The sequence below is a fragment of the Mus pahari genome, chromosome 15 (assembly GCF_900095145.1).
Source record: "Mus pahari chromosome 15, PAHARI_EIJ_v1.1, whole genome shotgun sequence".
NCBI lineage: Eukaryota > Metazoa > Chordata > Mammalia > Rodentia > Muridae > Mus > Mus pahari.
In genome coordinates, this window is record NC_034604.1 from 21691394 (window position 1) to 21714568 (window position 23175).

The window sequence follows — 23175 nt, forward strand, 5'->3', positions numbered from 1 at the left end:
TCTGCAAGTTCTATGTTATACTACATGAAGGCTCTAGAAGGTTCTAGAAAAGACAGAGGGCTGCTTTAGATGGGATACAAGATCTCAGTGTGTTTTATTGAAAGAAAGTAGGACAAGAATGTCCATATGGGACTGTCAGCCCACAGGCAGAAATGGAAGGGTCAGAGTAGCTTTACGAAGGGGCGAGTGGAAAAATGGGATAATGAATCTACAGGTGCTGATGGGAACTTTTAACCGTCCATTAGACAGATGAGAAAGAATTCAAATGAGAAAGAAGATGCTGAGATTCTGGAGGAAAACTCATTTTGAAGGCTGAGCAATCCAAAGAAAGAAAAGAATTTAAGAATTCAAGATCGCTAGTGTAGAGTTCTAGGCAAGCCACTTTAGTTCTCATTAGTAAAGTTTATAATTTGCCTTTTTCTTCCTCACGTTTACAAACAAAATACTGCTCTCAGATTCAAGTTTTAGACTTCTGAATCATAGCACAACTCATTTTTTTTGTACAAGTAACATATGTTTTGTGTCTTTAAACACAATTACTTTTGTATAATAAAAGTGTTGATTTGATGATGCGACATTTTCTGCAAGTGTGTTTAAGAGAGTTTATGTTTTCATAAGTTGCAATGAAACTCAATTATGTATGTGTAATAAGGCTTCTGATTGTTACACTTAGACTTTCTGTATAATGAAGCCAGCAATTAGAATTTGCTTGCTCTATGGCTTATGAAAACACACTTGTTTTGGAGACAAAAGACTCTTAATGAGCCCCCTTTTTTGTTAATTTTTTGTTGTTGTTTAAAACCAGTCTATAACTCAAACATATAATTAGATTTCTTAAAGGTTTGGATTGTTGTTGTTGTTGTTGTTGTTGTTATTTTCTTTCCTCTAAACACAAAACAATGTAAGAAAAAAAAAGCCATAACATCAAGGCATGCATCCTTTCAAAGCTGTGATCTTGCTAGGATCTGCAGTATTACCTGGGCAGCATCTCCAGTGCTGATAGAAGTAATTCTGGACTTGGGACGTAGATGCCTCCAAGTGGATACAGCAGCTGTATGAGCTAAAAGAGACATGCTCCTTGCACATCTTGTTGACTACTTGGTCTGGACTCTGCATTCTGCTTCATCCCAGTCTTACCATCTGTTTTAGCACAAGATTAGAATTCTACCTAATCGAGAGATGGCTTAGTCAGTCAAGTACCTGCCATTTAAGTCCAAGGACCAGGGTCTGAATCTCCAGAACCTAAATGAGAGGATACACAGGGCTGTGTGAACCGAGACAGGCAGATCTCTGAAGCTAATTGGCCCTCCGACCTAGTAGAATCAATGAACTTTAAGTTTAGTGAGAGACACTATCTCAAAAGGCAATGATGGAGAGTGATCAAAGATGCTGGACACTGACCTCTGGCCTCTGCCCTCAGGTGCCCACTCTTATCAATACATGCTCAAGTGCAAGCAATCACACCAAGAAATATATACATCACTCGAGACCCATTCACAAACAGTAGAATTCCACTTCTATCCTTGCTTACTGATTTCCCACTGAGACCTTCTGGTATCCAAATGGACTACTAGCTGTTCTCTGTGCTACCTGGTAAGTGATTGCAGAATGAAGTGGAAAAAAAAATTCCTTGTCTCCTTTTTGTCTATCTCAGGGTCTGTTCACATGTGGCAGACAATCAGTGCCTCCTCTTTACTGGTGCTTATTTGTTTCCTTGCTGGCCACTTGTGCTGTGGGCACAGAAGGCATTTTCTACTATAATTGATCCAGGTGTGGGAAAAGGACCAGGGACCAAAGCATCCTATTTTGGATGTTATTTTGAAGAAACATCATCTATATTAAGGGATTCTTCCTTTCAGCTTCTTAAAAAGACCTTAGTCTGAGAAGGATTCTTTGATATTTTTCTCATGAGCCACCAAAGAAACTTTATCTTCATAACTTATATTAAATTAGAGAAGGTTTGCTGGAAAATACTATTCAGTGTTCAGGAATGAAAAGAGAAAACTCCAGGGATTTCATATGGGTGTGGATTTAACATAGGCACTTGGTCACACATAGGTTGGAGCGATGGCAGGAGAAATTGACAGTGAGTTTACAGCCTGCAAATGTATTCACTTGTGCTGACAGGGCTTGAGCTGCACAGCAGGCAGACTTTGCTGTCATTGAGTCACCATCCTCCTCTGTCAGCAGGAACCCACTGGCTCCCATACTGGATAGTGAAACCCTCAGCAATATTGGCAGAGCCTGCAGTTACATCCAATTCCCCATGGTTGTTGGCAAAGCTGGAAGGAACACGGATTCTCCATGCCTTATGTTTTCTACTCTCCAGCAAGCATTTTTCAGAAGCAGCTGGTCAGGGACTCTGGGTATCAAGGTTTCCCGACTCCAAGTCCCAAGGATGGAGAACAAAGCATGGTGGAAATAGTTCTGAACATTCAGCAATAGTATCTTGTGCACTGGGAATCCATGACAAGAGGTGTAAAATGACATCCTTATCTGAGGAGAGTGAACCTCCCAGGAGCATTGGATGAAAGTTGGGCAGCATCTCTAAGGGCACAGGTTAGGAGTGGGCCATCAAGAGGGTGACTAGAAAGCCTCAGGTTGGAGGCTTTCTCCTGCGTTTAACTGGCTGGGTAATGTCAGGCAAGTCCTCCACATTTATGGGATTTATTCTTTGATTTTAAATTAGAAAAAAAGAAAGATCAGTAGCTTCTTAAGATTCATCAGTAGGTAGAATTTCTTTGAGTTGTGACAATCAAATAAAAATATAAAAGGATTTTGGGGGGTTTATGCTATACATTTGTAGCAATTTCCTTCTCAAGATAGGGAGTTCAATAAAATGGTAAGGACTATTTAAAAGACTTACAGAGTACACATGTCTGTGTGAAAAAACACAATTTTTGTGTTTATATACATGGAATTATATATGCCAATATACGAATGCACAAATGTCAAAGCATATTACAAGATGTTTGATGGCCTATCAGTATAGTTACTAATGTTGCCTGGGACATATGCATTTGAGCTTCCCACTGGAAGTGGGATTTAGAATTTCACATAGGTGTTTGGATTGCTCCTGAAATCCTAAGGCTGATTTTCTTCTCTGCAGGGTATATTGTGTGGTCTGTGTCCCATGGAAATAATCTCAGGCAAAGACTCCTTGAAAACCTCAACTACAGCTGTGGATTTCATGTTCAATCAACTCTCTGCCTAGCAAAGGGGAGAAGCGCAGTAAAGACCTTCTGTCGGGAGTTATCAATATAAACGAATGACAGGTCAGGTCTGATCGCTGGAATTAACAATCCCCACACCCGAGATGCATTTGGTTCAGCCTCCTCTCAGAGGCAGACTTTTAAATTTTAAACAAAGGATCCAATTAAATTTGATCCAATTTAAATCCATTCAGCTCAGAAACCTTTATTAAATATCTAGGATGGATGGTGCCCTGGGCTAGATAGTGCAGGAGTTACGCCTTTGTAGCTGGCAGGCAGGAGTGTTGCTGGCTATGGATCTCAATAGCAATGCACTTCTGCTTCACGGAACTTTTTAGTTTGGGTTCCTTTGTTATTTAATTGCACAGACTACATATTGCTTTGGGAGAAGCCCTTCCATCTCTGTGTTTCATATAAAGGTAATTTATGTAGAGAGTTTCCTGTGTGAGAGGAACTGTGCTAAGCACTGTCTCATTAAATTCTACCAGGATCCAGGGATTCAGCTCTCACCTGAAGCTCCCGTGTTCTACCATCTTTAGGGGATGTAGAAGCGTAATCCCTGTCCTAGCCAAAGTGACCACGGGGTTGTCAGCAGGGACCGCTTAACCTCAAGTCTTGTGGTCAGAACACTAAGGCAAGCAGAGGCCAGCCTGGTTGTTCTTGAGTCACATAACCATCTTTGGCTTCTGTGATCCCCGGTGATGAATAAGACATTGAGTGAAGAATATTCCAGCACTCGGGAGGCAGAGGCAGGTGGATTTCTGAATTCGAGGCCATCCTGGTCTACAAAGTGAGTTCCAGGACAGCCAGGGCTACACAGAGAAACCCTGTCTCGAAAACCCCAAAAAAAAAAAAAAGAAAGAAAGAAAGAAAGAAAGAAAGAAAGAAAGAAAGAAAGAAAGAAAGAAAGAAAGAAAGAAAGAAAGAAAGAATATTCCCTATTACCTTTGACTACCTTTGACTTTCACGGATAAGTTCTGACTTGTCTAATCTCATAATCTGTCTCCTTAATTCCTGGAGGGTATTCTCACCAAGCGATTATACTATTGTGCTTCCACAAATGCTTGTACTTTCTTTTCTATTTGGCCTGTATAGACTTAATCCCCAAGCCCAGCCTCCTCCAGGTATTCTACTCTTACCACTCACCAATATTCCCTGTGCTTCTGCCCTCCTCAGCGCTCCTTTCTCATTTTCTTCTCTGGATATTTAACTTCCCACCTAAACATGATAGTTCACTCACTGGACATTCTTGCTAGCTTCCTGTGTGTGTATCTTTTGTCTTTAAAGTATTTGATGTTGGAAAGCTATGGACTGTACATATGGCATATGGATTTGAATTTTTGTTGTGATTAACATGGAGTGGAACACACAGGGGGCATTGTTAATCATTGGTTGGTGATGGAACTATAGAGTTAGCTTGATATTAGTGTTAGCAGCATAGGGAGGGGCCAGCATGGACTCATTAGGAAGGGAATCCCTGAGAAGGCAGATTCTCCATGTGGACTTTTAAAGTTTGAAAATCTTTCAGAAGGGCACATGTGATTCAGGACAGATAGTAAAGCTAGCATACCACAACAAGGAAGATAGAGGAAAAAAATAGCATGGTATTTGGCAGAGGCTGCTGAAGGAACAAGTCAGGTGAAGCATGTAAGAAGACAGGGTGTGTGAAGGTAAGTTTGGGATGCTGAGCACACACACAGTAAGAGACTGGCATCAGAGATGCCTCATTAAATCTAGAGTTGATCAGCACTTTCTCTGTGCAAGGGAGATAAAGTTGAAGAAGGAAGGCATGGCCTCTTTCTGATGACAGGAGAGTTTGTATCTCTCACATTCAGCATAATATAATTTATGTCAACAGAAGAGATGTTTTGGGGAGTTCAGTATTGTAATCTGTATACCTCATAGAATGGGGTACATACAGGGCACTAGGAAAGGAAACTGGGCAGAGCTTAACAGCTGTCTTACTGTCTGCAAATTCTTTCATTTCTGTCTTCTGTCTCCTCATCTATAAAATTGAACTAATAGTAGTATCTAAATGTAGGTTATTGTGAGAATTAACTAAGATTGTGGGTCTGAAGTTAAAGGCAATGGAGGAATCTCACTTATAATGTTATTTTATCTATTATTAGAGGCTTATTTAAATGCATGAGATGATGACCTATACGGGGAAGGCTCTATAGAGTATCTTGTGAATGTGTTTCATGTGGTAGACTTTGAGAAAATTTAGGGCTTAGCAGAAGGAGACATGGGGCTGCCAATTCTATGAATGGCAGATGACTCGAGGAGCTGAGTAGGGGGTTAGAGGAGGTGCCTGGGTTCTGTTGAAGAACAACCTGTAGCCTGGTGGACAATGAGAGAAGATAATAATTTGGAAAGATAGTAAGAAGTATATAGGGCCATATGTGCTAGTGTAGTATGGGTATTTTTGGTGGAACAAGTGAAATGAAGACTAAAGATATCATTCTGGTATTGCTGTGGACAGAAGGTGTGACAGAAAGCAAAGCCCAAGAAAAAAGTATGGGACAGTAAAAGGACAAAGGGGGCTCCATCCCTCTGGCCATCAGTTGTTAACCTATCAAGGAAAATTCACGTTTTTTTGAAAGTCAGTCTCACAGAGAAAAAGACACATGAATCCAAATATCCGGGCAGCAATCCCCAGAGGCGCCAAAGGTAATGAAACATCGGTATCTGCTGCTCCTATCTATTATTGCTGATATTCAGATAATGATGCCAATACCCAGCTTGGTAGGAGGAGGAGGAAGAGATGCTGCCTGTCCAGCAGCCTGCTTAGCTCATCTCCTGAAGCAGCAAGAGGCAGTCAAGGATGAAGGTGACCCCAGAAAAACAAACCCTCTTCATTCTGGCCAAGTAAGTTATCCTATTTTCAAGACCACTCGGAGAATGTCGCTGGCTCTGGTGCTAAAACTAGAGGTAGTTGTGTATCTCTTGAATGGCATTCATAATTTCAGAGGGTTTTTGCATGAGGTATTAATGTTTAATCATTTAATGTTCAGTGTGAAAAACTCAGGAGCTGTTGAGACTTACAAAAGAGCTCCATCCCTGTCTCACTTCCCATTATAACCCTTCATGGAGGATCAGGGCAAGGTAGGAAAGATGGTAGAATGAACATTCCCTTGGATGTACATACAAAGAACATCTGAGGGATGAGGGGCAATGTGTTAAGCCTGCCTCTTTCAGAACTTCCACATCTATGGCAGAAAGTGACAGTGGGGGCATAATGAGCTTTCTCCAAGCTCAGATGAAAGGAGTCCCTCTCTGGTTGGTTAAACTTAGTGATGGGGATAAAATCCATTTCAGTTCTTACATCCAAGTGTTGATCATAGGGTATTCTTGCTAAAGCATCAACTGTCATAGGCTGTAGGTGGATGAAACCATCACTGGCTTCTTGTACCTTCATATGAGTTCATTCATTATTAGATCATTATATACTTGCCATTAGCTGCACTGAAATGGGCTAGCAAAGTTTTCCTAGGAAGGACTGTAGGTGTAGAATCAACAGCAACAACTCATCCAGCTGATTTTTCTTCTACCTCACAGTCTCTTTAGATGTACTCTCTACCCAAGACATGATTGGATGAGGCCTTGGGCTTAATCCCATTAGGTTTTATTTCCTCACCAGAAAAAAAAATGAAACCTACAATATCTACTTACTATATGTCTTAGAGGAAAAAGGCCTTGGTATACTTTGTACTTTATAAAGTATCATAAAATTGCAAGGTGTGATCATGATGACTAAATTCCGTTAGGAATGGATAAGCCCTAGACCCTGGGCAGAACATCAGTGGGAAGGCAAGAGAGGGTGAAATAAGTTAGTATTTATGGTGTTCTCCACTGTCATCCACCTTAAATGTGTTATACCATTTAATTTCCACAACAATTCTCTATGAGGATGTTATTTCCAAGATCTAATCTTATAAAAAATTATTCAATTTTTTTTCAGATATAGCTTTGAATTAATGTGTATGTGAACATGTTTTGGTACATTGATATCCAAGGCTTTGTCCGTGTGTACTCTTGCTTCCTCTTGTCTTGAATTCTGTGCAGAATGAGACAGGTTTAGAACACGCTGTACCCTGTGACAAGATACTATGCAGATAGGCAAGCCTGACTAGAAATTTGAAGATCTATGGAAAATTATGAGGAAGCCCTAAAGGGACAGTCAGGGTGTTTCTCAGTGGCATGGACACAGACAGAGAATGACTTTGGGCCAGAGCTTCAGGAAAAATGTTTGTACACAGGCCAGGTTGGACCTGTGTGGCTGGGAAATGGCTGCTAGGAGTGAAGGGATGCACTCCAGAATGTACAGGAGTGGATTTCCTGTGTGAAGCTGCAAGAATTATTATTAAGGGTGTGAGTGTAAATCCTGATTGATTTATAAAGTTCTTTGCAAACATGCTGAGCAACTTGAACATCTCTTTCAGTTCTTATTATATAGTGAACACACATGACTGACTCAAATGGTATACATTCACTGATACATTGAGTGGTATGCTCGCGGAAACATCTGTCACTTTTCTAAAGGAATTTTAGTTTAGCTTTTGCATGTTGGAATCATTGCACGGAGTTTGGAATACTTTGTAAAACAAGCATAAACATTTTCTCTAGACCTTGTGTGTGACTTTGTAAGGTTTGATAGTTTGGGATAAGTGATGCAAATTAAAAACACTTTTATGCATTCCCAAAAGGCAATTGTGGTACAAGTGAAAAACTTGTGGCAGTATTAGATTTCCATGCTTTATGCCTAATGATGTAAATGAAAAATCTGCTTTGCATATTGGACCAATAACATGGGATGTGTTTTTCCCTATGCTGCTTATGCCATTGCTACCTAAGGCCGAAGCTCATATTATGAGGGAATGAAACAGTGAAGAGTGGCAAGGGGATAGGGAATGGCTCCTGACCGCTGTTTTGCTCCACATGTGGGAGAGAGAGCTGAGAATCCTTATCGGAAGAGGAACTAGGTACAACTTGTTCTTTCTGTGGCACAGAAAGTGGCATCAGCAGAAAGGTCATCTCTTTTGGCTTTCCTATCCATGAGCAGATGTGAAGGCTATAGGAAAGGAGAAGAGCTGGAGTCCAAACAAGAAAAATAGTTGGGATGGGCTGCTTTTGTCAATCATAACTTTAGAACAGGAAGCCTAAAGAGACATTGACTATTTGGTGCCAATACAGGATTACACCTGGGTCAGCAGAGGTCACCCCAGAAAGGGGTGTTTTGACTCATTATCTGCTACATCAAAGCAGAGTGCTCCAAACATAGAATAATTGTATGGAAGCTCTTAACATCCCTGCATTTGGAGCAGTGATGGTATGGGGCAGGCTTACTGGTGGGGGTGGAGTGACAGTTTCCCACACTTAACTGCAAATCAGGATTACCTGAGAATTTTCCTCTCCCGGTTGGAAAGGTCCAGGTGCTTGGAGTCTCTAGATTGAGATTATCTCTTTTGCAGGAGATGAAACGAAAAGTGAGGTCTTACATTTTAATAAGAGTCCCGAGTGACTTTCGTTTTGTGACATTTGTAGTAATGCTTTATGAATATTGCTTAGTGATTACGTATCATGTTTTCCAAACACAGTCCTTCTCTGAACTCTAAATTAGTGATAATTTGCTCTAAAATTACTCTGAATGTTTGCTTTACGACTGTGGTCACATGAAGTCTTGGGGCCTGCCTATATCCAGTGTTTCTCCCTCAGGTACTGTCCCTGTTTGTGGCTGAACTTGACCCCACCTCTCTAACCCCTTTCCAGGCTACAGCTTATCACCCCTTCTTTAAGAGAAAACCCATCACCACACATACTAGTACATCCACTGATAATTTCTATTATTCCTATTACTCAGAATTTTATTCAAAACTCGAATAGTTTATTAATGAACCACCAATGTAGAAAACAATGAACAATTTAATATTTTGTTATTATTAGTAATAAATTGATTACATGATTTTTAAATGCTTTTGTGAAAGTATTTGTTTTGGTTTCTTCTGTAATTGCATAAAAATTTCTGTCCTGGTCTATGGTTGCTTTCCCTCTGTCACTTTCTCTAAATACGCAAGTCACCTTACTTTGCATGTATTTGTTTGATGGAGCCTAGTAACTTAATCCTTTTGTCAGCTTATGTATTCATATACAAAATAAATATCATGAGCTGTTTTCCTGAGAGATGGCTGAGCAGTTAAGAGCATGTTCAGCATTTGCAGAGGACACAGGTTCAGTTCCCAACATTCACATGACAGCTTTGACTATCTGTAAATCTAGTTCTAGGGCAGCTTGATGCCCTTTTGGGTTTCCACAGGTACTGCACACTCTTGCTTTATTTACACACATGCAAACAAAACACTTATGCACATAAAAGTAAATAGCACTAACAAGAAAAAGTGGAGACTGCTCTTTCATGATTTAATCATGCAGAATGTTATATCCTCCCTGGGATCACAGGAGGGACTCTTAACAGGACTCTAACATTCAGATAGAAAAACAACATTGATCAACACCTCCTGCTGGAAAGACGTTTTGTGTTCCCAGTAGACAAGACTATCCTAAGTGCCATGAACATCTCAGAGTTTCCTCAGCCAAACTCTGTAGAAATAAGAAATAGAATGACAAACCCTTTGAACCATGGGTATTTCCTGGCAAAAGCCAACAAGAGAGAGAAATGAGACACAAAGAAGGAGGTAGGTAGGAAGGGGGAGGGGGTAAAGGATGTAAGGAAAGATGATGAGTTATCCAGCATTAATTTCCAAACCCTCAGGCCCTAGACACTGGCAGCAGCAGTACTGACAACAGCCAGATATTCAAACACTGAAGGCAAATGAGAAGCCAGCTGCACACCATGGGGAGCCTCACAGCTGGAGAGTCAGGTGGCTACACCAAGGCAAAGAGCAATTGACAGAAGTGGATGACAGCCATGCACAGTGTGAGAAACACCCCTTTCCCACCCTATTAGTGGTACTTGGAGAGAGAATAGAGCCAAGATCACCACTTTGGAAGGGGACATGCTGATTCTATCATCTTAAGGACAATGGGCACTTAGAAACTAGTGAGCATCACCCCAGGGACAGTCAAGGTACATTTATGATTGGCTCACCTCATTGAAGATGGCACTGGGGAAATCATGATGATAATGAGAGAGAGATGGTTTGACCTGAGAAATGAAATAGCTTCGGAAGGGTAAACATAACGCATCTGAGTCAAACCATAATGAACATCTTTCCTGCTTTCCTTATAGAGAACTCAATAGATCATGATTAAGTCAGTTGCCCATATAAAGATACATGTATCTGTATATGAAATGGCAGATATTTAAAAAGTGAAACCATAGGCTTTTAAATTTCAGAGCAGATTCCTTCCTTTATATACACACACCTTTGTCTGAATTTCTTTACTCTTCCCACATTTCATTTCAATGTAACGTTTACATTACAGAGTTATTCATTAAGGTAATTCCATGGATTTATCCTTAATGTTGGCTCCTTAAAGCTACTGGGTGATTTGATTGATCTTTTTTCATATCCCATCCTCCGTCTTCATGCTCTCTGCTATCCCCTTTCTTATTTTCACAGTAAGGACTCTGACTCAGCCTGTCTCCTGGAATGCGTTGGTAGTAACAGTCACTCAGTCTACTTGATTGAGAAAGACTGAACTGCAGTTCTGTGATCTGGCTGTCACAAATAACCAGGATCCTTTCTGGAGCAGTTGATGGTACCACAGTCAATACTGGGAGCTTACTTAGAGCTCTCTTCTGACATAAAGCTTGGTGAACAAGAACCTAAACAGCCAGACAAAGAAACATTTAGGCAAGATGTCTGAGAAGGCAGATTCCAGAAAGTTCATGAGGGAGCAGGGAATAGGCAGGCATGGGGAGGATTGACTGGATCAGAAGTAGGAAGAGATAGCATGGAAGGATGATTTTGGCTCTCTAAGTTAAATATGTTGACTGTGTCACTTTTTCTAGAGTCTATGGGCAAACAATCACGTTGTATGCAGTGAGTAAATCTACCCTCTAGAGCTTGGTTCTCTCACTTACACAGGGCAACAAAATTTAGTCAGTCTTTATTGCTTGATTGGGCCACATGCCAAAGCCTCAGCAATGAGTCAGATTCGTGGCAAGCATTCCTCTCCATCAGTCAGCCCTAGTAGAATTTCGTTTTGAGCTTGCAATGGGTTGGGCATTTTGGTTCTTAGAGGACATTGCCATGTCTGTTTTTACATTCTAGCTATAGTTAGTTTCTCCTGTGCTGCTTCTCTTGATGCCTTTTACATGTTGTGAGTCACTCGACCTCTTGCTAAGCTACTCTGATACAGATCATTTTACACACTCTCATGTTTTGTGGGTATAAATTCTATGCAGCAGCACATCTAGTGGCAGCACTAATTAAGCATGGTTCATTCAGCATTTGAAGTGACTGAGGAAAGAGAATTTGATTACTCCAAGGGCACCAGGGCCTTTCAACCAATAATAATTTACTGTCTCTACTAAGTAAATTTTGGATGTTCACTGTAGAGGGGACACCATATTTTATATACAAGTAGTGGAGTCAATTCCTAGTAGATCACATGATCACAGAGTCAAGCATCTGATACAAAATAGAGGGATGCTTAAAGTTTCCCTTTCCTGACAAGGTCACAGTTTTTTCTCCTTTCAGAATATGAGACAGGACACATGGGAGGTAGCTGTACTCAATGAGGTTATAAGGGGCTGGGTGGTATTGAAACAGAAAATTAATGGCTATAGGAAAAGGAGCTGATGACTAAGGTTGATATTCTCAGTATTGGACAGTTAAAGCAAGACTATGCATGGATGCTTGGAGTACATATGTTTATGTGGTACTTTTGTACTATGGGTATGAGTATGCATGTGTTTCCTGCAGGTATGAGTATACATATATAAAAAGCATGTGTGTATACATATATGTTTTGTATTTATATTTTATCTTGTGTCACTTACTTCTATGACTTTACTTCAGAGCTATTATTTATCACCTATTTAATACCATCTATCTATCTATCATCTATCTATCTATTTATCTATCTATCTATCTTCTATCAACTGTCTCTCTGCCTATCTATCATCTCTCTTTATCATCAATAATCTATCTATCTATCATCTATCTATCTATCTATCTATCTATCTATCTATCTATCTATTTATCTATCTATATTCTATCAACTGCCTCTCTGCCTATCTATCATCTCCCTTTATTTATCATCAATAATCTATCTATCTATCTATCTATCTATCTATCTATCTATCTATCTATCCATCATCAGTCTAAATTTATGCAATAGTTACATTTTATTGAAAATCCTATATGTCAGGGACCTAGTAAATAAACTTGATCTGTGTAATAGTCCACTGTGATTGCTTTTATTACCTCAGATTAATTTGAGGAACCAAGATTTAGGAAGCTGAATAATCTGCCTAAGGTCAGATAGCTTGTGAGAGGCTCATCAAGAGACATACATGAAGCTGAAATAGCTTTCTGTACTGAGTCGATGTTTCTATACGTTTATATAATCTGTCTTAAGAACCATTGTGCACTCTTTTCAACATTTTTTAAAAGATCAAATCCATGACTCCAGTCTCACTCTCATTCAGTGGATTGTCACTACCCAGTCTAGAGTTGGGCCACTTTTACTTTTCCAGTGTAGCTCCCAGATACAATGTGAGTGGCCATTTCTGCACAGAACTCACTGTCAAATTCCTATAAAAGATCAAGACTCACAAAACGATCCCCAATATAGGAAGCTTCCTCAATCTCTTGATTTCAACTTTCTTCTGTTTATAGTTACTAAATGGTCGCTTTGATCACATACTCTGCCTATTGTTCCTTCACGTCCCAGGTGGAAGGTCTGTCTCCTAGATCCCAATTTAGCTCCGATGGGGCTAAGCAGCATGAATACCTTGACAGATATGTGATTGTATACCTGGCCCACTCTGCCTTCCCATATCTTTTTATTATGTGCTTCTCCTCTATGGAGATGAATTACCAAGCATCTTACAGTCACATATCATACCTTCTGAGTTGAGGAACACATCTATACCATGTGTCCAAATGTATCTAACTGGTACAAGAAGAGGGACAGACAGCTTATCACTCACCATGTCTTTCAGCTCTCACTGGAGTAGCTGACCTATATTTTCCACCATATGCCCTTACAAGTATTCCGGGTTTCTCTATTAGGCATATTCTTCATTTTATGCTTTGATCATCTGTGAAAATGTAGGATCCCCGCAAGAAGGAACATTTATTATTTTCACACCCCAGAAAGAAGTGAGACTATAAGAAAATGCCAGGTAGGAGAGAAAAGAGCTGTGAGAAACAGACAACATTAAGGAATGTGGTGTGCAGATGCCTAAAAATACATTGCCCATGTCTCCAAATTTCCTGCTGTATAGCTCTCTCCTGTGTTTAGAAAGTATTCATATCTATGCCTTTCCTTTCATTCCCCTGAGCCAAAGCTACAGGAACAAACCCAGTGACAGTCAATCAACAGAGCTGAGAGATCAGCCAGTCAGTCAATCTTGAGAGCATTCTTGGATTTGTGGATGCCTTGAGAAGGATGCTTAGAGAATCTGAGGATAGGGTAGTTATTAAAAGAGATTAAAGGGTATTAGCTAGTGCCTCAGCAAGTTATAATTAAAAAAGAAGCTGAAAAGAAGCAGGAGACTAATTTTTCCAGTCACTGAAATTTCAAGGAGGAATGAGCTGGCCTGTGAACCATTACCAGTTTATATTAATTCTCATGTATGGTTCAGTCTAACCCAAATACATGTCTTTTTCAGTTTGAAATGCCCTAGTCAGTTTCACCATATAATACTAAGAGGAGACAGCCTGGGAGACCAGGAAGCCAAGATCACCTTTCCCCTTCAATGCCATTATTCTCCAAAGTATTCTAAATCCGACTTTGAAAATAAAGACTTATTTTTAGGACACACACATGACGTGAAGAAGGGAATTATCCTGGTGTCCATTCAGGGAATCTGAGCCTATGAGAAGTGGAAGAGTTAATTCCCCTGAGGATATTTGACAGTGAATCATATCACTAACAAGCTGTTCTGAAGCATGCATTACCATGTTATAGTCATGTGTGGAAACCTAGTTCTCCTCAAAAATCTCTTGTGCTTCACTCAATGTCCCCAAGATTCTGTGTGTGACTGCAGCCCTCACTGTTTCCATGTGAACAGTAGTGTGATATGTGCCTTTTCTTTATCTTGCCGTAAGACCCAGGTTTTTGAAAACACACCGTGGAGAAAGAAGCCCAAGTTATTCATCAGACTGTAATGTATGAAATAAATGTGACGAGTTGGCCAAGGTTAATGTTGAGCATAAGTTTAAACTTTGATTGTGATTGCTTGAAGTTTTATTACTTTGAAAAACTGGAAAAATACTTTGTACAAAGCAAAGCTTTTGGTGTCTCCCAGAGGGAAAGAAAAGAATTCGTTTGCTTTGTTAGTTTTTGTGTATGGGTGTGCTGGTGTGTATGTAGGTCTACATGTGTGTTTGTGAGTACACATGAATGCATGTGCATGCTGAGGCTGAAAGACACCCTCGCTGCTGTCCCCTCAGGATCTAGTAACCTTGTATTGAAAGACTTATGTTTTCACAAGGCATCACAATGCAATAGGGCCCATTTTCCTCAGAATGGCTTCCTTGAGGTGAGAGTGAGTGCAGGCAAGGGGAAGTCCATGTATGAGGGCTCTCAGCTGAGGTGGGTGACCTATGCATAGGATTGCTTTAATTCCTCAACATTGCTAAGCAATAGGTGTTAATGTCTTCAGTTTGGAAAATAGGAAAACAGACATTAGAAAATATTGCGGCCTCTTGTGAGGCTATGCCAGTGCCTGGCAAACACCGAAGTGGATGTTCACAGCCAACTATTGGATGGAACACAGGGTCTCCAATGGAGGAGCTAGAGAAAGTACCCAAGGAACTGAAGGGGGCTGCAACGCTGTAGGTGGAACAACACTATGAACTAACCAGTACCCCCTGAGCTTGTGTCTCTAGCTGCATATGTAGCAGAAGATGGCCTTGTCGGCCATCATTGGGAAGAGAGGCCCCTTGGTCTTGCAAACTTTATATGACCCAGCACAGGGGAAGGCCTGGGCCAAGTAGTGGGAGTGGGTGGGTAGGGGAACAGGGGTGGAGAGGTATAGGGAACTTTCGGGATAGCGTTTGAAATGTAAATAAAGAAAATAATAATAATTAAAAAAAATATGGGAAAAAAAAGGAAAAGAAATGAATGGCCAGGTTCACTGCCTTTTTTCCCATCATGCCCTCAGTAGGCTGCTATGATGACATTATTGTTATTCCCACATCACCATGATTATTTCTTCTTGCACTTCTTTTGGGTTATTATTCCCCTAGCCCAGAGTCTCCCCTTGCTTTGCCTGTACTGACAGATTTCTCTGGGGCTGAGGTAGGTCTAACTCAAGCTGCATCTTTTCACAAGACCATTTTCACCACAACCATATTTACATAACTCATTTAGCATCTGCATATTCTTTTTCTTAAGTAATTTTATTTATTTGCTTTTTTTGTTTGTTTGTTTTCTTGTTTTGTTTTTCAAGACAGGGTTTCTCTGTATAGTCCTGGCTATCCTGGAACTCACTTTGTAGACCAGGCTGGCCTCGAACTCAGAAATCTGGCTGTCTCTTTCTCCCAAGTAATTTATTTACTTTTTAATGTACATTAGTCATTTGCTTGCATGTGTGTCTGTGTAAGGGTGATGGATCCCTTGGAAGAAGAGTTACAGACAGTTGTGATCTGTCATGTGTATGCTGGGGATTAAACTCAGTACCCAGGAAGAGCACAGAATATACTTAACCACGGACACATCTCTCCAGCCCAAATTTGTAATGGTTCTTTATCATGCATACTTGACACTTATCATGCTTTGTTCTGTTGCACCATTATGCCTGCTTTGCTGCCTTAAATAAAGCTTGTTTCTCACACTTTCACCTTCTCCTTTAAAAAAAAAAAATCTTTATTCCATAAGAGATGCAGTTCAGAATGTACAAAACTAATATTTTTCTGTACTTGAGTCCATCAGAGTCCCTGATTGTAAAGCAAAAAAACCTTAAAAACTGTATTCAGGATAGGGTTGACAACCTTTCCAACCTTTATCTAGGCATAAGGACCTCATATTTTCATCTCTAAGTCCCCATTGCTAGTAAATATGTTGAACATGGAAGATATCTATTGCTGGGTGGTGGTGGCGCACGCCTTTAATCCTAGCACTTGGGAGGCAGAGGCAGGCAGATTTCTGAGTTCAAGGCCAGCCTGGTCTACAAAGTGAGTTCCAGGACAGCCAGGGCTACACAGAGAAACCCTGTCTCAAAAACAAAACAAAACAAAAAAAAACAAAAAACAAAAAAAAAAAAACAAAAAAGGAAGATATCTGTTGCAGTTTTTCCTGAACTCCAGCAGAGCTAATACAAAGCATTTCACCCACATTATATATTGTAGCTATGCTTCCTTTTCTCTGTTTGCATGCTCTCTGTAAGAGTAGTTCACCAGCTTAATGTTTACCCATGTTCCACACTCTCTCCCCAAGTCTAATGTCTGTGCTTTTACCTGCATCTTGTGCTAACCCCCAAAGCCACTGTCCTTTGTTGGCTCTGACCCTTTACTCCCTGCCGTTTTCTGCTGGTAGGGTCAGTTCGTCAAACTAAAGCTCATTAAGGGAAGAGGCAGAGAGGTGATTCAGCACCCTGACCCCAGATATTGTATCTGCAAAAGCCCTTTTGCCATTTATATTTCAACTTGAGTAGGTGTGTGACTCAGTAGTGGAAGGATTTGTAGCTGACACTCAATAGAAGCTGCTTTCAAATTTTGACAAATCCCATCTTGAGCCAAGAAGAGAAACAGATATTGATCCTAAGTGTACCTAATTCATCTCTGCACTTGTAATCCCAAAAGAAAATGCTTCTATGACCAGAGGGCAGTCAATATTTTTTCCATCTTGTAAAATAAATAGCAGTTATTTTGGTGTGTCTTCATGCATCCAAGGCACCAGAAGTAAACAATGAGTTGATTCTTCCTCTTTCTACAGTGGAGTCAGAATAACTACAGGGCCTCTTGTTTGGGTTAATTAAAATCACATCAAATAATTGGGATTGATGAGTAACTAGGGGCAATTGTATCATACTTTGGCTACATTAATAGGGGAGCCTCAATCCTCAGGCTAGGAGTGGTATTTCTGCAGAGACTCAGCTGGAGACATACAATAAATTGCAAGAGAATACATTTCTGGGACTCTCACTTTGGCAGTATTACAGTTTTAGCCATACCACGGGAGGTGTTCAGACCAGCCAGGGCTCTACTTACAAACACGGTTTATTTATTGTCCTTCCTCTCCTTTACCTGTGAGACTGGAGTTAGAGATGGGAGAACCTCCCAGCGGTCAACAGGTCAGGCCAGACGGAGAACTGCTCTGTTTCCACAATCATTCTGTCTATTCTCAACCCAGATGGAAGGTCACAAGTTGTTGGAAATACTGAGAAACTGATTTGTGTCTATATTGATCCAAACCTCACATCATTTCCCCAGCACCCCAGGTCACTTCCAACCAACGAGCACAAAATTTCTTTGAAATGAGGCACGTCAAATGCTGAACCTACATGTGGACATACCATCTGCTCAATTCCAGGTTTTTCTATCTGTTAATAATTGTTTTGGTTATTATATCTGACTGGTTCACTGAGACAAATCTTGCTTCCTTGCTTCTTGAAGATTAAGACAATATCAGAGACAAAATTTGGATTAGTTAATATTTTGATTGGGTATTTTTTTCAGGTTACAAGACACTTTGCATTTCTAGACTTCCACACATTTTCTCTCAGTGAACCATAAAAGTTCTATTTGAATGGGATATGAGCCCTATGTAGATAAACAATTTTGGTTTTCGCTCAGTGTGTCAAGTCTCTTGCGTGTTGGGCAAACACATCATGACACGATGCTGAAGTGTTTTAGAGATGTGCACATTCCATTTTTTTTCCTTTGTTCCTCCAAGTAAACCAAATAATCCCACTTGCTATTAGTGGTATCCTAAATGGTTTTTCAAAGCTTGTCTTTCAGAGACCCACAGATTATGTATATAGTTCTGATGAGGGGTGAGAAGCCCTTATAATTGTCTATAGCCTTGGCCTAAAGTAACTTTGTGTCCTTTGCTAAGTCATTTAGGATTTCAGGGTTTGAGGACCCTCATTGTTAAACAGAAGGGGGTAGGATTAAATGGCCTGCAGACCCCACTGTGGGTGTAATATTCTCTCAGTCTCTATCTCAAAGGCATGTAAATAAGCCATTTGGGGGGATTTGCATTGTTTTCTTTATAACTGTAATGCAGAAATTGAGATATTGGGTTTATCTCAGCATGGTTATAACTTGAGAAATATCAAGCTTATGTTGAGAATCTCCTTAGTGAATCAAAGCATTTACCAAGGCTCTTCTTCAACACTTTTCATCTTCTAAGGTCTCAAGGATAAAAATTTAGTGTATATTAGCAAAGCTTATACTCTTACAATGTCATTGTCTGTGGCATTTATTCTCATATCACAGGTGACATGCTGATATGTACATGCATTATGCATGTATATTGATGATCTCAAGTTTTCCCATATATTAAAAAAATAGCAACAATGAAAGGAACAGAAAAGAAATTATTGATAGTATCCTCTGCTCTCTTTGAACACAGATGAGATTACAAAGCTCCAGTAAAGAGAAGTTGCCTAAAGCCACCTATATAATTAAAAGGAAGCAAAACCTTGAAAATGGAGGAGAATAGCAGCTATTATTTGGACCTTTTGTTTGTCTGTTTGTTTCCTCTGACCGTTCCATAGAATGTAGATATTATAGGCATGAACATCTGATATTGAAGTAATATATAATCACATCTCTATTCCATTTTTTCATCTCTATTGTATGTACCTGGTGGTAAAAAAAATGCATTCTAGATACCTGTAATGAATTATTAAATGCCATCCAGATCTTCTTCTCAATTTGTGTAGAAACTGACACTGCTGTTTTCTTAGGTTGTACTTTATCCAAAGTCACAGAATGAGGTCAATCCAAGTCTTGGCTTGTCACTAAACAGATTTTTCAGAGCTGGGTACAGATCAGGTATTGAAGGTGTTCAGACTGCTTTGTCTCTTAAAACTAGGTGGGGTCTTTTCCAACCTTTTGTTTTCCCAACATCTCCTTGGTATCTCCTTGAATACTTACCATAGATGAGGTTCCCTATGGGAATGAGAAATAGCCAGTTTTGTTATAAGAATGTTACTCCTGAAACCCTATAATTCTCCATCCTAATCTGCCCTCCAATACTTTCTGGAATGTTACCTATACAATGACACCTATTACATGGTGAAAGACAACCCTGATGTTCCTTCTATGCTTGTCCTCTATCACCAGAGCTCAGCTTTCCAATTCTATTCCTCCCTTCATTCATCAGTGTGTCCCCTCCTCTGTATTTCTCACTGTCCTTGGGAAACATTGAACCCCAAATAGAACACGATTCTCCACATGTTCTCTGATCAGTATACCAATGTAAGGGAGATGCTGTCTACCAAGAGCAGAATACCACCTTTCCATCAGGCAGGGAAACTCATCAGCTTCCACTTATTGCTTTGTTAAGGGGTGATGGATTTGTTCAATCATCTCCTTGGTTTCTCAGCAGAAGGCAGGCAGAGGAGCAGTGGGCTTGATTTCATGAATCTCTTTCCTGCTAGAACACAGAAGAGCCAGTCAATATCTTTTCTAGGTGCATTTTGTCAAACCAATATTCCAATAGACAGCCATTAGCACCTCACCCTGTGCTTCAGTGTCACATTTGGAGGAATTTACTTTGACTGATCACAGCTTGCAGGGATCATTTGCTTCTATGGATCCAATCTTATGTTTCAAAACCATTTCCTATCAGTGATGTGTATACCCCTTGCTCACACTGATTTGTAAAGAGCTGAATAGAAAGGAGTCCTTTGATTTTCTTTGAGTCTTATCTACAAGAAAGAACAGTCTCTTGCTCCAGTCCTTCCCCCACATCCCAATAAGAGCCAACCACTGAAGATAAATGATATCACACCTCCTAAGGAATCTGATGAAAGAAAATTGTCACCCCATTGACATACTGAGATGGCAAATTGCACAGTGTACTTTCTTGGCCCCCGTGATATGGATGGTTTTCCTTCTAGGAAGGTATCTGATTTGGGCAGTATATTGTTCTATAGATTTAAATGCAGTGATCAGTCAGATAAAACCATCAAAGGCAGAGTAACTCTGATGTGGATAATAAGCTAAGGATGTAGTTTTATCAGGGCCCTGAAGAAATAAAATTTCTAAGCAGTGGAGATTCAAAGACATAATTCTATTCCAGTAGAAGAACAGTGATAACGTATGGGAAAATACAGCTTAATAGACCAAAGGAAACAAAATCCAATTGGTGATAATAACAATAGATTTTACAGGAAAATATGTGATAAGAAAGAAGCCTTCATTGTTTGGGACACCTGTAGTTAATTATTTCAGCTAAAGACATTAAAATCAGTTTCTTGGCTCATATATCTTCATAGAGTGTTTGGCAATATTAAATGACAAAGGCTTAATAATCAAAAGTACTGAGTTAGCAAATGTTTTCTAATTTTAATAACTTCTTGTTGTAATTACCAAGTCTTAGAGTGAAATGATTTAATTAGAAAGTAATCAAGAAGTGTCTACTGTTAATTGAAGGAATTATAAAAGATCTACATTTTTAATATATTTCCGGGGTAATAAAATTAGAGTTTACCATAATTATTTTTAAACCTACCTGATGAGGAATGTTTGATGTGAGAGCAAAGAAGTTAATATTTCCAATAGTGACATTACCCATCATTCACAGGGTGAAATATCAGAGCTTCTTCTCATCTGGGTAGCAGTGATGATGATAATAGTAATAATGATGATGGTGATGGGTATAGTAACAATAATGATGATGGTGATGGTAGTAGTAATGATGATGATGGTGATGACTATAAAGCCAAGCCAAATGTTTTCTGGGACTTCACTGCCTGTCAGAAATAAATGATTATCAACAAAATTTTAAATTTGTTGATAATCATTTTTTGTGCATATCATGGCCACCAACCCAATAAGTAGTTTGAAATCACACTGAATGAATTCCACAGAATCAGAAAGAAGAATATGTACCCTGCTCTCCAGTCTCTGTTCAATGTCCTGGGTCCCTTATACTTGTCCTCAGAGCTCTCTCATTGGACTGTGGCCTCTTGAAGTGAGTAGGTTTATCAGTACTCCCCATGAATGCCAGAGTGTGATTCATATTTTCTTTTCACATCTTTAGTTCAATGTTAAAGATCTTTCCTGAGACATTAGAGCACATGCTCTAATTGTTCCCTGTTTATCACCAGGAGGACCATGCATTCAAGTGCCTGAGATTAGTAGACTTTGTAAGGTGAAAGCTGAAGGGAAAGAATTCCAAGGACAAAGGAGGGAATGGAGAGATACACAGAGAAGATAACAGATTCCGTGACAGTGGGTCCTCTGACTACTATAAGGTTAAATATTCTGGTTTTTACTGCTCTGTGCAGTTGAGAGGTAAGAATTTCTTTGAGTACTTAACTATAGATAGCAGTCATTATTGTGGAAACTGGAAAATTCACCTCTTAACTAAACCACCCATCTTTCGCTGTCCCTCCCAGGCCCATATCTGTGATATTCCTACAACACTATCCATAGTCTTTAGCTACAGAGAATTATCAGGGACTAATAGTCATCTAGGGTTTAATGACTCTTCTGTGCGTCTTGGACCATCAACTCCTCCCGGACTCTCATTAATCCCAGGGGCAATGGCTTAGACTGTGATCATTATTGCTTTAACAAACACTTCTAGTAGATGAGAGTAACTCTCCATTTATCTTCCATGGAAATTCATCCTGCTGGACTGACACTGTCAGCTAGAGACACGAGCCTTTGTCTTGAAGTTAAAAGGAATGGTTATATTGCTCTCTGCATTTATTATATTGAAAGCAAAAGCTAATTAAATGTTAAAGTTCCTGGCTGCCTAGTGACAAGGAAAGGCTGGTCAACTTTCTTTTACAAAGTTTTGTTAATATTGTGAGGAGACCTTTACTGTTGGGTAGATGAGAGACATGTCACAGGTAAGCAGTAGGGAACTGACACCTTTAAAGTGGTAGTATTTCAAAGAATGAAGATCTTAACCGGCTAAACAAATGAAAAATACTAATTAAGTAGCTTGCATACATTCTTTTAAAATTCCTTTATTGTCATTGATCTTTAGTTTGATACTTATAGACTTAATCTAAAAAAAAAAAGAGTTGATGGTTGTAAAAACAAAAAAGTAAAGCTGAGTTCATGATTTACACACAATGTAGCAAAACCTGCCTGTCATGTGCATTTCAGGTGATTCATCAATGATCCAGAATACAGTAAGAAACTTCATAGTGTTTATTATAAAATAACACACTGAATTGAATCATTCATATTACATAAATAGAGATTATATTCAAACATAGACTCTGAGGGTAATTTTTGAGCAACGGGAAACTCCAGTATAGAATTACATACTTATATACCAGCCTCCAGTATTTCTTCTTAAATATTTCAGCTCTCTAGTTACTTTTTTTTAATTAATCATTTTATTCATTAACATTTTAAATGATATCCCCCTTCCCAGTTACCGCTTCACAAACCCTTGTCCAGTCCTCCCTCTCTCCCCTCCTCTTTGCCTTTATGAGGGTGCTCCTCCACCCACTTACCCACTTCCCCCTCACTTCTCTAGCACCCCCCTTCGGTGGGGCATCAAACCTCCATAGGACCAAGGGCCTTTCCTCCCACTGACATCAGACGAGGCCATCCTCTGCTATATATGTATCTGGAGTCATAGATCCCTCTATGTATACTCTTTGATTGATGGTTTAGTCTCTGGAAAC